This window comes from Lathamus discolor, chromosome 4 (assembly GCF_037157495.1).
Source record: "Lathamus discolor isolate bLatDis1 chromosome 4, bLatDis1.hap1, whole genome shotgun sequence".
NCBI lineage: Eukaryota > Metazoa > Chordata > Aves > Psittaciformes > Psittacidae > Lathamus > Lathamus discolor.
This window is the reverse complement of record NC_088887.1, coordinates 7,555,405-7,564,224: the sequence shown is the minus strand read 5'-3', so window position 1 is coordinate 7,564,224 and position 8,820 is coordinate 7,555,405. Positions and strand designations below refer to the sequence as shown.

Here is an 8,820-nt window from a genome sequence, read left to right as displayed (position 1 = left end):
GGTGGTAGCTGCCTACTCTAGGTAGCCAGGACAACCCCCTCCATTCTGTAGTGGGCACCCTGAACCTCATAGTGAAGACTTCTGTCTTGTTGAGAGCTTGATGTGGGAGAATCCAATAGTCCTCAGAGAACAAGTCACCTGAGAAAAACCTGCATCCTTTACTCTTGTGGCAGAAGTCTGTTCCCAGCCTGCACCTTTGCCGGGGAGGGGGGGCCTTTAAACTCAAAGAACAGGCAATGAGCAGGAAAGGGTTGCATAAGCTGGAGAACTGAACTGTAGGAGCATATAGGAGATGTCATACCTACAGGGCCTGGCCAGCCTAGCTCTGTTTGGTTCCCTGCTCCTGCAATAATGATTATGACTTCTTTGTTCCAAAAAGAATAGGCACCTCTAACCTATTTGATCCTTAAGTTACAAAGCTCAGTGCAGAAGTTCCTGCTGACATTCTCTGGTCAGTGCTAGGCAGTGTTATGTGCAGGATTGGCACTCTGGCCTTAAAAGTTGATGAATTAACTGAAGGAAGACTTGTCTGGCTTGATTCTGCTGCAGTGATGAGATGACACTAGTAATCCCTCTAAGGCTTCAAAGATAAAAGAGAGAAACTAGTGTTGCTAAAGGTGACTTAGGTGGATATGAGTGGAGCAAGGGAATATATTGAAGCAAATGAAAGGTATTTTCCATCCTGCCATGAATGTGTGTCAAGCAGTGATCTGATCTTCTATGGGGAGAGTAAGAACTCCACTGCTGTGGGCTTATTAAAGGAAAACCACTAGAAAACACCTGAGAACCTGCTCTTCAGAGTACTGCAACAAGGACTCTTGCCCATCCAAAGGCCTGCTTGTTTATCATTAGTGATTCCCGAAGAAGCATGCTTTAGGTCATCCCACTTGCTATGGTGGAAAGAATACCCCTTCCCTGAGAGCTAGGTCTGTTTGCTCCCAGCCAGCGAGTGGGGTCCCTCTTCAGTCGCCCTTGCACATGTGCACTTGATTGTACTAAAGCTATGTAACAGTGCTGGCTTGATTTATGAGGGCTGCATTTCTTCCAGTGATCCCTGCTGGTACAGGACTCACTACTTCCCTTTTATGTGTCTGTGTCAGAGGGCAACTGGCAACCAGCTGTTGGAAACTGATTTAAAAAAAAACAACCACAAAAAAACTCCAACAAAAACCTTTATTATCATCATGATATTATTTCAAGTCCCAGAACCTGCCAGTAGTTCCTGTGAGGAGGACAATGGAGACTGTGGCTGCAGGGTAACTTTATCACTGGTGTGAAGAAATTAAAATGAAATCATCAGATTTCCCACTTGGACAAGTCACAGGAGTTAGTGAGACAAAACACATCCCCACTACAAAGCAACAGTGATTCAGTGATTCCTCAGTAGGGACCATACAATATACATATGTCCCCCTCTTAGGTTAATAAGGGGAAATCAAAATCTCAGGAACAATAGCTATAGTAATAGCATCTTTTTGTTAAAAGCAAATCCCTCCTCATTCATCTCATCCAGTCAATTTCTTGTGCTGTTGTAATTGTGCAGATACAGCAGGGCTGGAGAGAGGCGAGTGGTGTTCATCATCAGAGATGACTCCTGAAGCACTCCTTCTCCTTCCCTTACTGGGCAAACACAAGGGTCCTGACTCTCCTCAGTTGGGTCTATAGCATCTGCTTTCTGCATGTGCACCAACCTTGGTACCTCTCCAGTACTGTCACTCAGCGGTGGCTCCCCAGCTCAAAGAGTCTCAGTTTCCAGCTGTGCCAGCATCACTGGGGTGGCCGGCTGCAGGGCTCCAGGATGCACTGACAGACATCAGCGAATGGTCCCAGCACTACAGAAATACAGTGGAGAGAAGTGGCCAAAACCATCAGCTTGGATGTTCTGGCCTCATGCGGACTTTGCAGAAATGTGTACCCAGACATGGTGTTTACAGGACACCCTTCAGTCCATATTACAATGTCCATTTTACAAAGAACGCCTTTGTAACTGCAGTATTCATCCTTTTAAGCATGTCAGTCCTTCCCTAAGACCTGCTGAACTTCAAGGACAATTGCAACCAAATTTGAGGGAGGGTTGAATAGCTCTGATGTAAGTTCCTTAATTTTTTATGAAAACTGGCATCTAAGTAAGGGAGAAAGGTCCACATTAGGGTTTTCAGTAATAGAAAGGCATAGGAAGGAGGTGAGGATACTGAATTCAGATAGAAGGAACAGGGGGAGGTCTAGAAGAAGAAAGGAGCATTGGAGGTACTGCCAAGGGAAAGGCAGGGAGTTGGCTGCATGCAGCAGCAGAATAAAAGAGGAGCTGTAGGGATGCAGTGTACAAATCCAGGGGAAACCAGGTTCCGTGAGTTTAATGGCTTATGGATCCCCTCAGAACTCTGGAAAAGCAGTGTGCTAGAAAACATAATCTACCTCACCTGATCCTCTTCACCTCTCAGTGAAGCGCAACCAGCTCCAGGCACACACGTGCCCGTGTCTGTGAAATGTTCTGTGGCTGTAACACAAGTCAGGAAAACCGACCAGGACAGGAACTGAAGCGACAGGAGATGGAACTGAGATGGTCTGGCAGGAATCACCTGGGTCCCTGTCAGATGTAGGCAGAGCCAAGGGCTCTTACAAGCGCCTTTAGACCCCAGCGAAGGGAAACCACACAGGAGCTGAACAAACACCCCACTACCTTTTCCCTGCTGTGATCTTCCCCATGGAAGGAAGGCGCCCCAAGCCAAACAGCAAACCCAGCTCCCTTGTGCTGCCCAGCACTCCCTGCCTCCCAAGCTGTCCCCATCACCCCCCTCCTTGCCTCCTCCTGCCTCCACTCATGCCTGGTGACGGCCTGTCTCGGGAAGGTATTTATTTTTGCATTATTGGTTAGCTTTGTTTTACCTCCTTAAGTAAACCTTCCAGTATTTATAGCCTCGCCTCCGCACTTGTAGTATATATTAGCCTTTTATGCCTTCTCTGTCACCTGTTGAAATGAGAACTCAGGGTCTTCGGGCCTCTGTGGCCCTTCCCTTACATTAACTTAAATCACACCAGATGTGGGCCCTTACTGCAGAGGAAGACTAATTGATTTCGCCAGTCACAATATGCCTATTGTTTTTTAACACAAATAAACACTGTGGTGTGGGGGGTTTGGGGTCTTTTTTTTCCTCCTTTTCTTCTTTCTTTTTTTTTCTCTCCTTTGCCACAAGAGCCAAAGGTTATTCAATTAAAGGCCTCCAGAAAGTGTGACTAATAATCCACGGGCAGGGGATTTCTACAGTAAAAAGGCACGGGGAAAAAAGAAGAGAAAAAACCCATATAATCTCTACACTAGCCTGAGAACAGCGGCCTCGCCAGGGCCGGCCATAACTGTGATGGATGGCTGGTGTGTGTAAGACGTTATTATTTGTGATGTGAGTGGGGGGACATGGCAGGCGCACTGGGTAGTACACCTGCTGGGCTCCGAGGAGCAAGAACAGCTGTGTGCATTGATTTAGGCTCTTGCTACTTGGGGCTCCAGGAACGAATCAAGCGACAGCTCATAAAAAAAAGAGGGTTTTATGATTTTTTTCCCCCCTTCTTTCTGCAAACAAACGGCCACATCATATGTTTTCCTAACACGGCCATAACTCAAAATTAAACCCCAGCCCAAGGTGTCAGGCTGGTACCATGTCAGAATTGTAACGGCTTATTTTAAAGGTCGTTATGGATGTACCAGGGAAAGGCCGGGGGTTTCTGCACAAAGGTGCCATTTCGTTTTGCTGGAGCTCGGGCACTTAAGGGCAATTAGCTCCACTGTTAAAAAATGAGCTGAGAGTGTTTTAACTGCTGATTTTATGCTAATAACAACTACTAATTCATATTGTTAAAAGAGAAAGTGCAAGCTGCCAAAGCTGCTCCAAGCAGTGTACTGTACAACCCTAAAGCTTCCCCTTTTTCACAGGTCCTCCTCACACCAGAAGGTGTGCTGCACTCCCAGCTGTGGGTCACAGGCTCTCTTGGCTGTGCTGGCACTGTTTGGAAGCAGGGATAAAACCTCACCGCAAATGATCTGTATTGATCAGGTACAGCTGTGACATGCAAAGGAAGAAGACCTGCATGAGCTCTCTATACAGAGATGCTCTCCAGGACAACAACTTACTTGAAGCAGTTCCCAGACATCTGTTCCTCAAGGTGGGTGCAGAAGATGACATCAGAAAGGAGCAGCTCCTGTTCTTTGCTCTTCAGATGCTCTTTTTGCCTTCTTAATTCTGTTACAGTTGCAAAAGATCCCAGACTTAAAATCATGGATTTTACTCAGTGCATCATTCTTCTGATGAAGAACTAGCATTTGGTTATTTGTGCTAAAGCATGCACAGCAAATAGTCACAAACAATCAATCAAGGAGAGCCTTATAGGAAGACTAGACCACATGGCTGAGTTATCCAGCGAAATTACATGTTTTTGCAATTTTAAGAGGGAAGCTTTCAGTTCTGGGGAAAAGTTGATCTATTCCCACTACCTGCCAAACAGTAAGGTGCAAAGCCATAAATATGATAAAAATGAAATTAATCTGAACACCATATTATTATCTGGCCTGCTAGACCTTCAGCCTTGCCTTTCAGTGATGAGAATGACAACAGTGAAAAACAATAAATGTCTCACAAACATCAATTTGCACTATGGGGGCTATTTATGACATTTTTTCTCTGACCTGCCTCACAGGTTTGACATGGCAGCCAGCAAACAGGAACTTTGAAACAGAATAGGGATAAAATAGAAAATACTGAAACAGGGGAAGTTCAGGTTAGATATAAGGAAGAAGTTCTTTACTTCTGAGGGTGGTGAGGCACTGGCACAGGGTGCCCAGAGAAGCAGTAAATGCTCCATCCTTGGCAGAGTTCAAGTCCAGGTTGGACAGAGCCTTGGGCAACAAGTTCTAGTGTGAGGTGTCCCTGCCCATGGCAGGGCATTGGAACTGAATGATATTAAGGTCCTTTCCAACCCAAACTATTCTATGATTCTGTAGTGGCCAGCACTCCCTGTCTGAGCTCTTTGCCACATCTATTCTTTACAGAAACATCTTGGTTATTCCTCAAAAACAAACGGGCTGGCTGGTACACCTCAACTTGAAGAGGCTTGGCTGTTTGCTGGTGCAACCACTCCCTGTGACCAGAGACTGCTCAGATAACATCTGTTGGCACAGAAATGGAAGATGCCCTTTGCTTTCTCTCTCTGTGCTCCTGTTGCTGAAGCCCAGCAGGGTTATGTGAAGAATCGAAGGGCTCCTTCACACAAATGCAGAGTGGCCAGCTGTGATGTGAGCAACTAAAGTGAACTGAAATGTTAGAGTTCAGCATCTGAAGCTGAACTGCAGCCAGCAGGCATCCTCGGGAGCCCTGGCTCCATCTTCTCTATGTCTTCTCTATACAGTTGCCAGCAGGCAGCTTTCAGGCTCCCCTCACCTTTTGCTGTTTACAGTGACACCAAAGAAAAGCCGGGAGAAATCTGTTTTCTGTACTAAAGGTTGGATGAAATAAATCCGGGATCTACAAACTGGATGGAGAAAAATCTTGCCTTCGGAGCCAGAGCTCAGGTCCATTTACTCCTGTAGCTTAGTCTGGAAGTGGCAACAGGATTTGCATTTTGGGGGTAGCACACAAACATAGCCACTACCTGTGATCCTCAGGATACACAATCGTTGCTGCTACGGGGTAGATCCCTTACTAGCCATTTTATGGAGCGGCTGACACAAATTTGCCAAAATCCTGAGTTCTGTCTGTCTCTACAACCTCCTGTAGGAAATACAGAAATATGCCAGGTTACTTTTTAGAAACAGATTCCAAACATCAGTCAGTGTTCATCAGTCAGAGGAAAATGGTGTCATTTGCATAACAAGTACAACTCAACATAACGACCCCATGTATTTCACTGTAGGTAAAACTTTGGACAGACATTGAGGCACAAAAGAAGGTGATACATGTCTCAGTCTTGGGAGCTCAGAAATCCTTCTATGAAGGAGAAACAGAACAATGGTAATAATATCCTGTTGCAACACATCACTTACTGTGCTATTAAATAATAAAAAACCACTGTGGAGCAAAACCTCAACTGTTTTAAATTGTCGTAACATCACTGTCTTTAACTCCCCAGTCCTACTGGAGTGTAATTAGAAGATAAGATGGTATCAGAGGTAAAATTTTACTCAGAATTGGGGTTTATATTTTCATTTTAGATAATCTTCAGTGGTCCCCCTTTCTCTAGGACTAGACATCTTTAAGTAATAGTTACAAAATACTTCATCATTTATTTTATTGTCTGCTGAAAAAACTGACATCATTCATGAGCATTATTTGCCCAGTAGTAGATAGGAGACGTGTTTTACATCTAAACTGAAAGTGGATTTCTCCAGTAATCCTACTGCATTGATTCTTCCCTTCAAGAGGAGCATGTTTGCAACTTCTGGTATCTTCTTCTGACACTCCTGTTTTAATACCTCAAGGTTTCTTGGAAGTTCCTTATTTACATGGTGACCCTAGCCTGTCTCCTTTTGTGACGCAAAACCTGATAGGATCATAGCACACAGGAGAATTTATTTGTTTAAAAAATATGTAATATTTACCTCCTTCTCCTTTCAGGATTTCACACAGGGGCAAGCTGCCAGCATTTGACATGTTCCAGATGGATATACAGAGTGGCAGTGCAGGTCAGTGGTGCCTTGTTCTGTGGTTAGACCTCAACACAGGAGGATAGGAAACAATGGGGGAAAAGTAGAATATTTCAGGCAAAGTGTCCTAGTTTCGGAAAAGGCCACAGGCTTTTTGTACATTTGCAAGCACTTTCTCACATTACGAGCTGCCGGGTTTCTACTGAAACCCTTGTCAGTCAATCTCTCTCTGTATTTCTCCCTGGTGTTCTGTTAAAGCCAAATAAAACCTATTTGCCTCTATTTTCCCCGTTGTTGATGTATGTAAAGTTATCGGCTTCTTGCAGGTGTCTGCTTCTTGCATTCGTAATGACAGTTTAACAAAAAAAATCCACCAAACCTGAGGCCACAGAAAAGCTTTCACAAGAGGGGTCAAAAGGGTTTCCTCTTCTCCTAAAGGTCTGCTACATTATTAGCAGTGCCGTGCTAGAGATATTTACCTGTTGGTTGCTTTTCAATTGATTCAACATGTGGCTACAGGGAGGTTGGAGTCTTTAGATTAAACCCACTTCAAGTTAAAAACCTTGGGAAAATACCAGGGCAGGAGGGGGGTGAAGGGAAATAACTGCTCGCCCTGCTTGGGCTCCATTGTGACTATTCTCTCTGTTTCTAAGTTTAGCCTCAATTAAAAGAAAGCAAGCAAACAGCAACTAGAAAAAAAACAATTCCAAACAATTAGGGTTTTGACATCTAAGAAAGTCAATATTGGATGAGATCATCTCATCACAGCCCATAAAGTTATCTCTTCCTCCCTTTGTAATACACATGTTCCAGTCCAAGTTCCTCCTTAGTCTTTTTGTGGCTAAAGTGAACTAAACATCCCAAGAAAAAATATGTGTCTGATTTATTGGTTGTCTGGAAGAATTAATGCTACAAATTCAATAACGTCTAATTTCAGTTCAATAGGAACAGCAAACCCCAAACTCATAGACCTCCCCATGAAAGAATTAAGGAACAGATTCATAGCTTATAAAGCCAGAGGGGAGCAGCCTGCACATCAGTCCTGACCTCCAGGATAGCACAGGCCAGACCATTTCTTCCCTAAATTACTTCCTTTTGGAAGTAAGGCACATCTTTAGGAGAAACAGTCAACCTTCATTTTCAAATTGCCGGTGAGAGAGAACCTAGCATAGCCACCAGATCTGTGCTTTTGCTGCTTAGTTGTCCTTCTCTGGCAAAAACATGTATGCCTTATTTTTGGCCTGAAGTTGCCATATTTGTACGTCAGGACACTGGATCCTGTGATGCCTTACTCCAGTAGATTAAAAATACAAACCAAAGTGAAACAAAACAAAGCTAAATGAACTGAAACAAAACAATGTTCTCAGTGTAGGTAGAGATGAACACTTATCTTTAGAACAGTTTTTAAGAGACTGAGTTCTTTTGGAGTCTTTTACTCCAGTGTATGTTTTTCAGCCTTTTAATTATCCTCTTTATTCTCCTATATTCTCCTTTTCCTGCTATTCACTATCCAGCTTGGATTGTGGATACTGGTGAATGTAGATGTTATGGCTACACTGTCACCAAATGTCATATACCTGTATTGATTTTCTTCCTTTCCAATTCACCTCCATAATCCTTTCTTGAGGTGCTCAGGAAGCTCCTATTTGACTGCATGCTCACTGTGGTCCCAAGCACTCTCCAGAGTACATGTACAGTGTATTCTGTCAGTATGGCTTGGTTTCTTTTTTCCAAACAAATGCCTTTACTTCCTAATGTGTTGCTTGCATCTGTTTCACCAGGCAATCTGGTCTTCATCACTGTTTTATCTTCTTGCCTTTTCTGTTGGGTTTATTTTTTTTTTCCACTCCATAATCTTTGTGTCATATCCAGTTTTTGTCAGTGGTAACTGCACATTTTTTTCCTGGTCGTTGATACTAATACTAAATAGTTTAATCCCAAAAATGGAGCCACAAAGAGCTCCACAGAAAAGGCACCTATTGAACAAAGATTCCATACTTATAGTATTGCTTTCCAATTCATCAATTAATTTTTAAAACATTTAACTTTATTATATTTTATTATGGCAGTTTCTGAAAGAAGACACAGAGTGACACTAAATGAAATTCCATACTGAAGGCTATTTTATTGACATCTTAAGGTCCTTTCCAACCCTAACTATTCTATGATCTTTTCTATGACATACTAAT

General features: G+C 43.4%; 1 long non-coding RNA gene across 1 annotated transcript; it reads right to left on the bottom strand.

The window, feature by feature from the left end:
- Positions 1-1,173: 1,173 nt before the first annotated feature.
- Positions 1,174-2,911, bottom strand: LOC136012543 (uncharacterized). The gene is made up of 3 exons (XR_010611802.1): positions 2,887-2,911; positions 2,421-2,497; positions 1,174-1,832 (listed from the first exon to the last, which is right to left on the bottom strand). It is a non-coding gene; the product is annotated as an uncharacterized LOC136012543 (long non-coding RNA).
- Between the last annotated feature and the right edge of the window lie 5,909 nt (positions 2,912-8,820).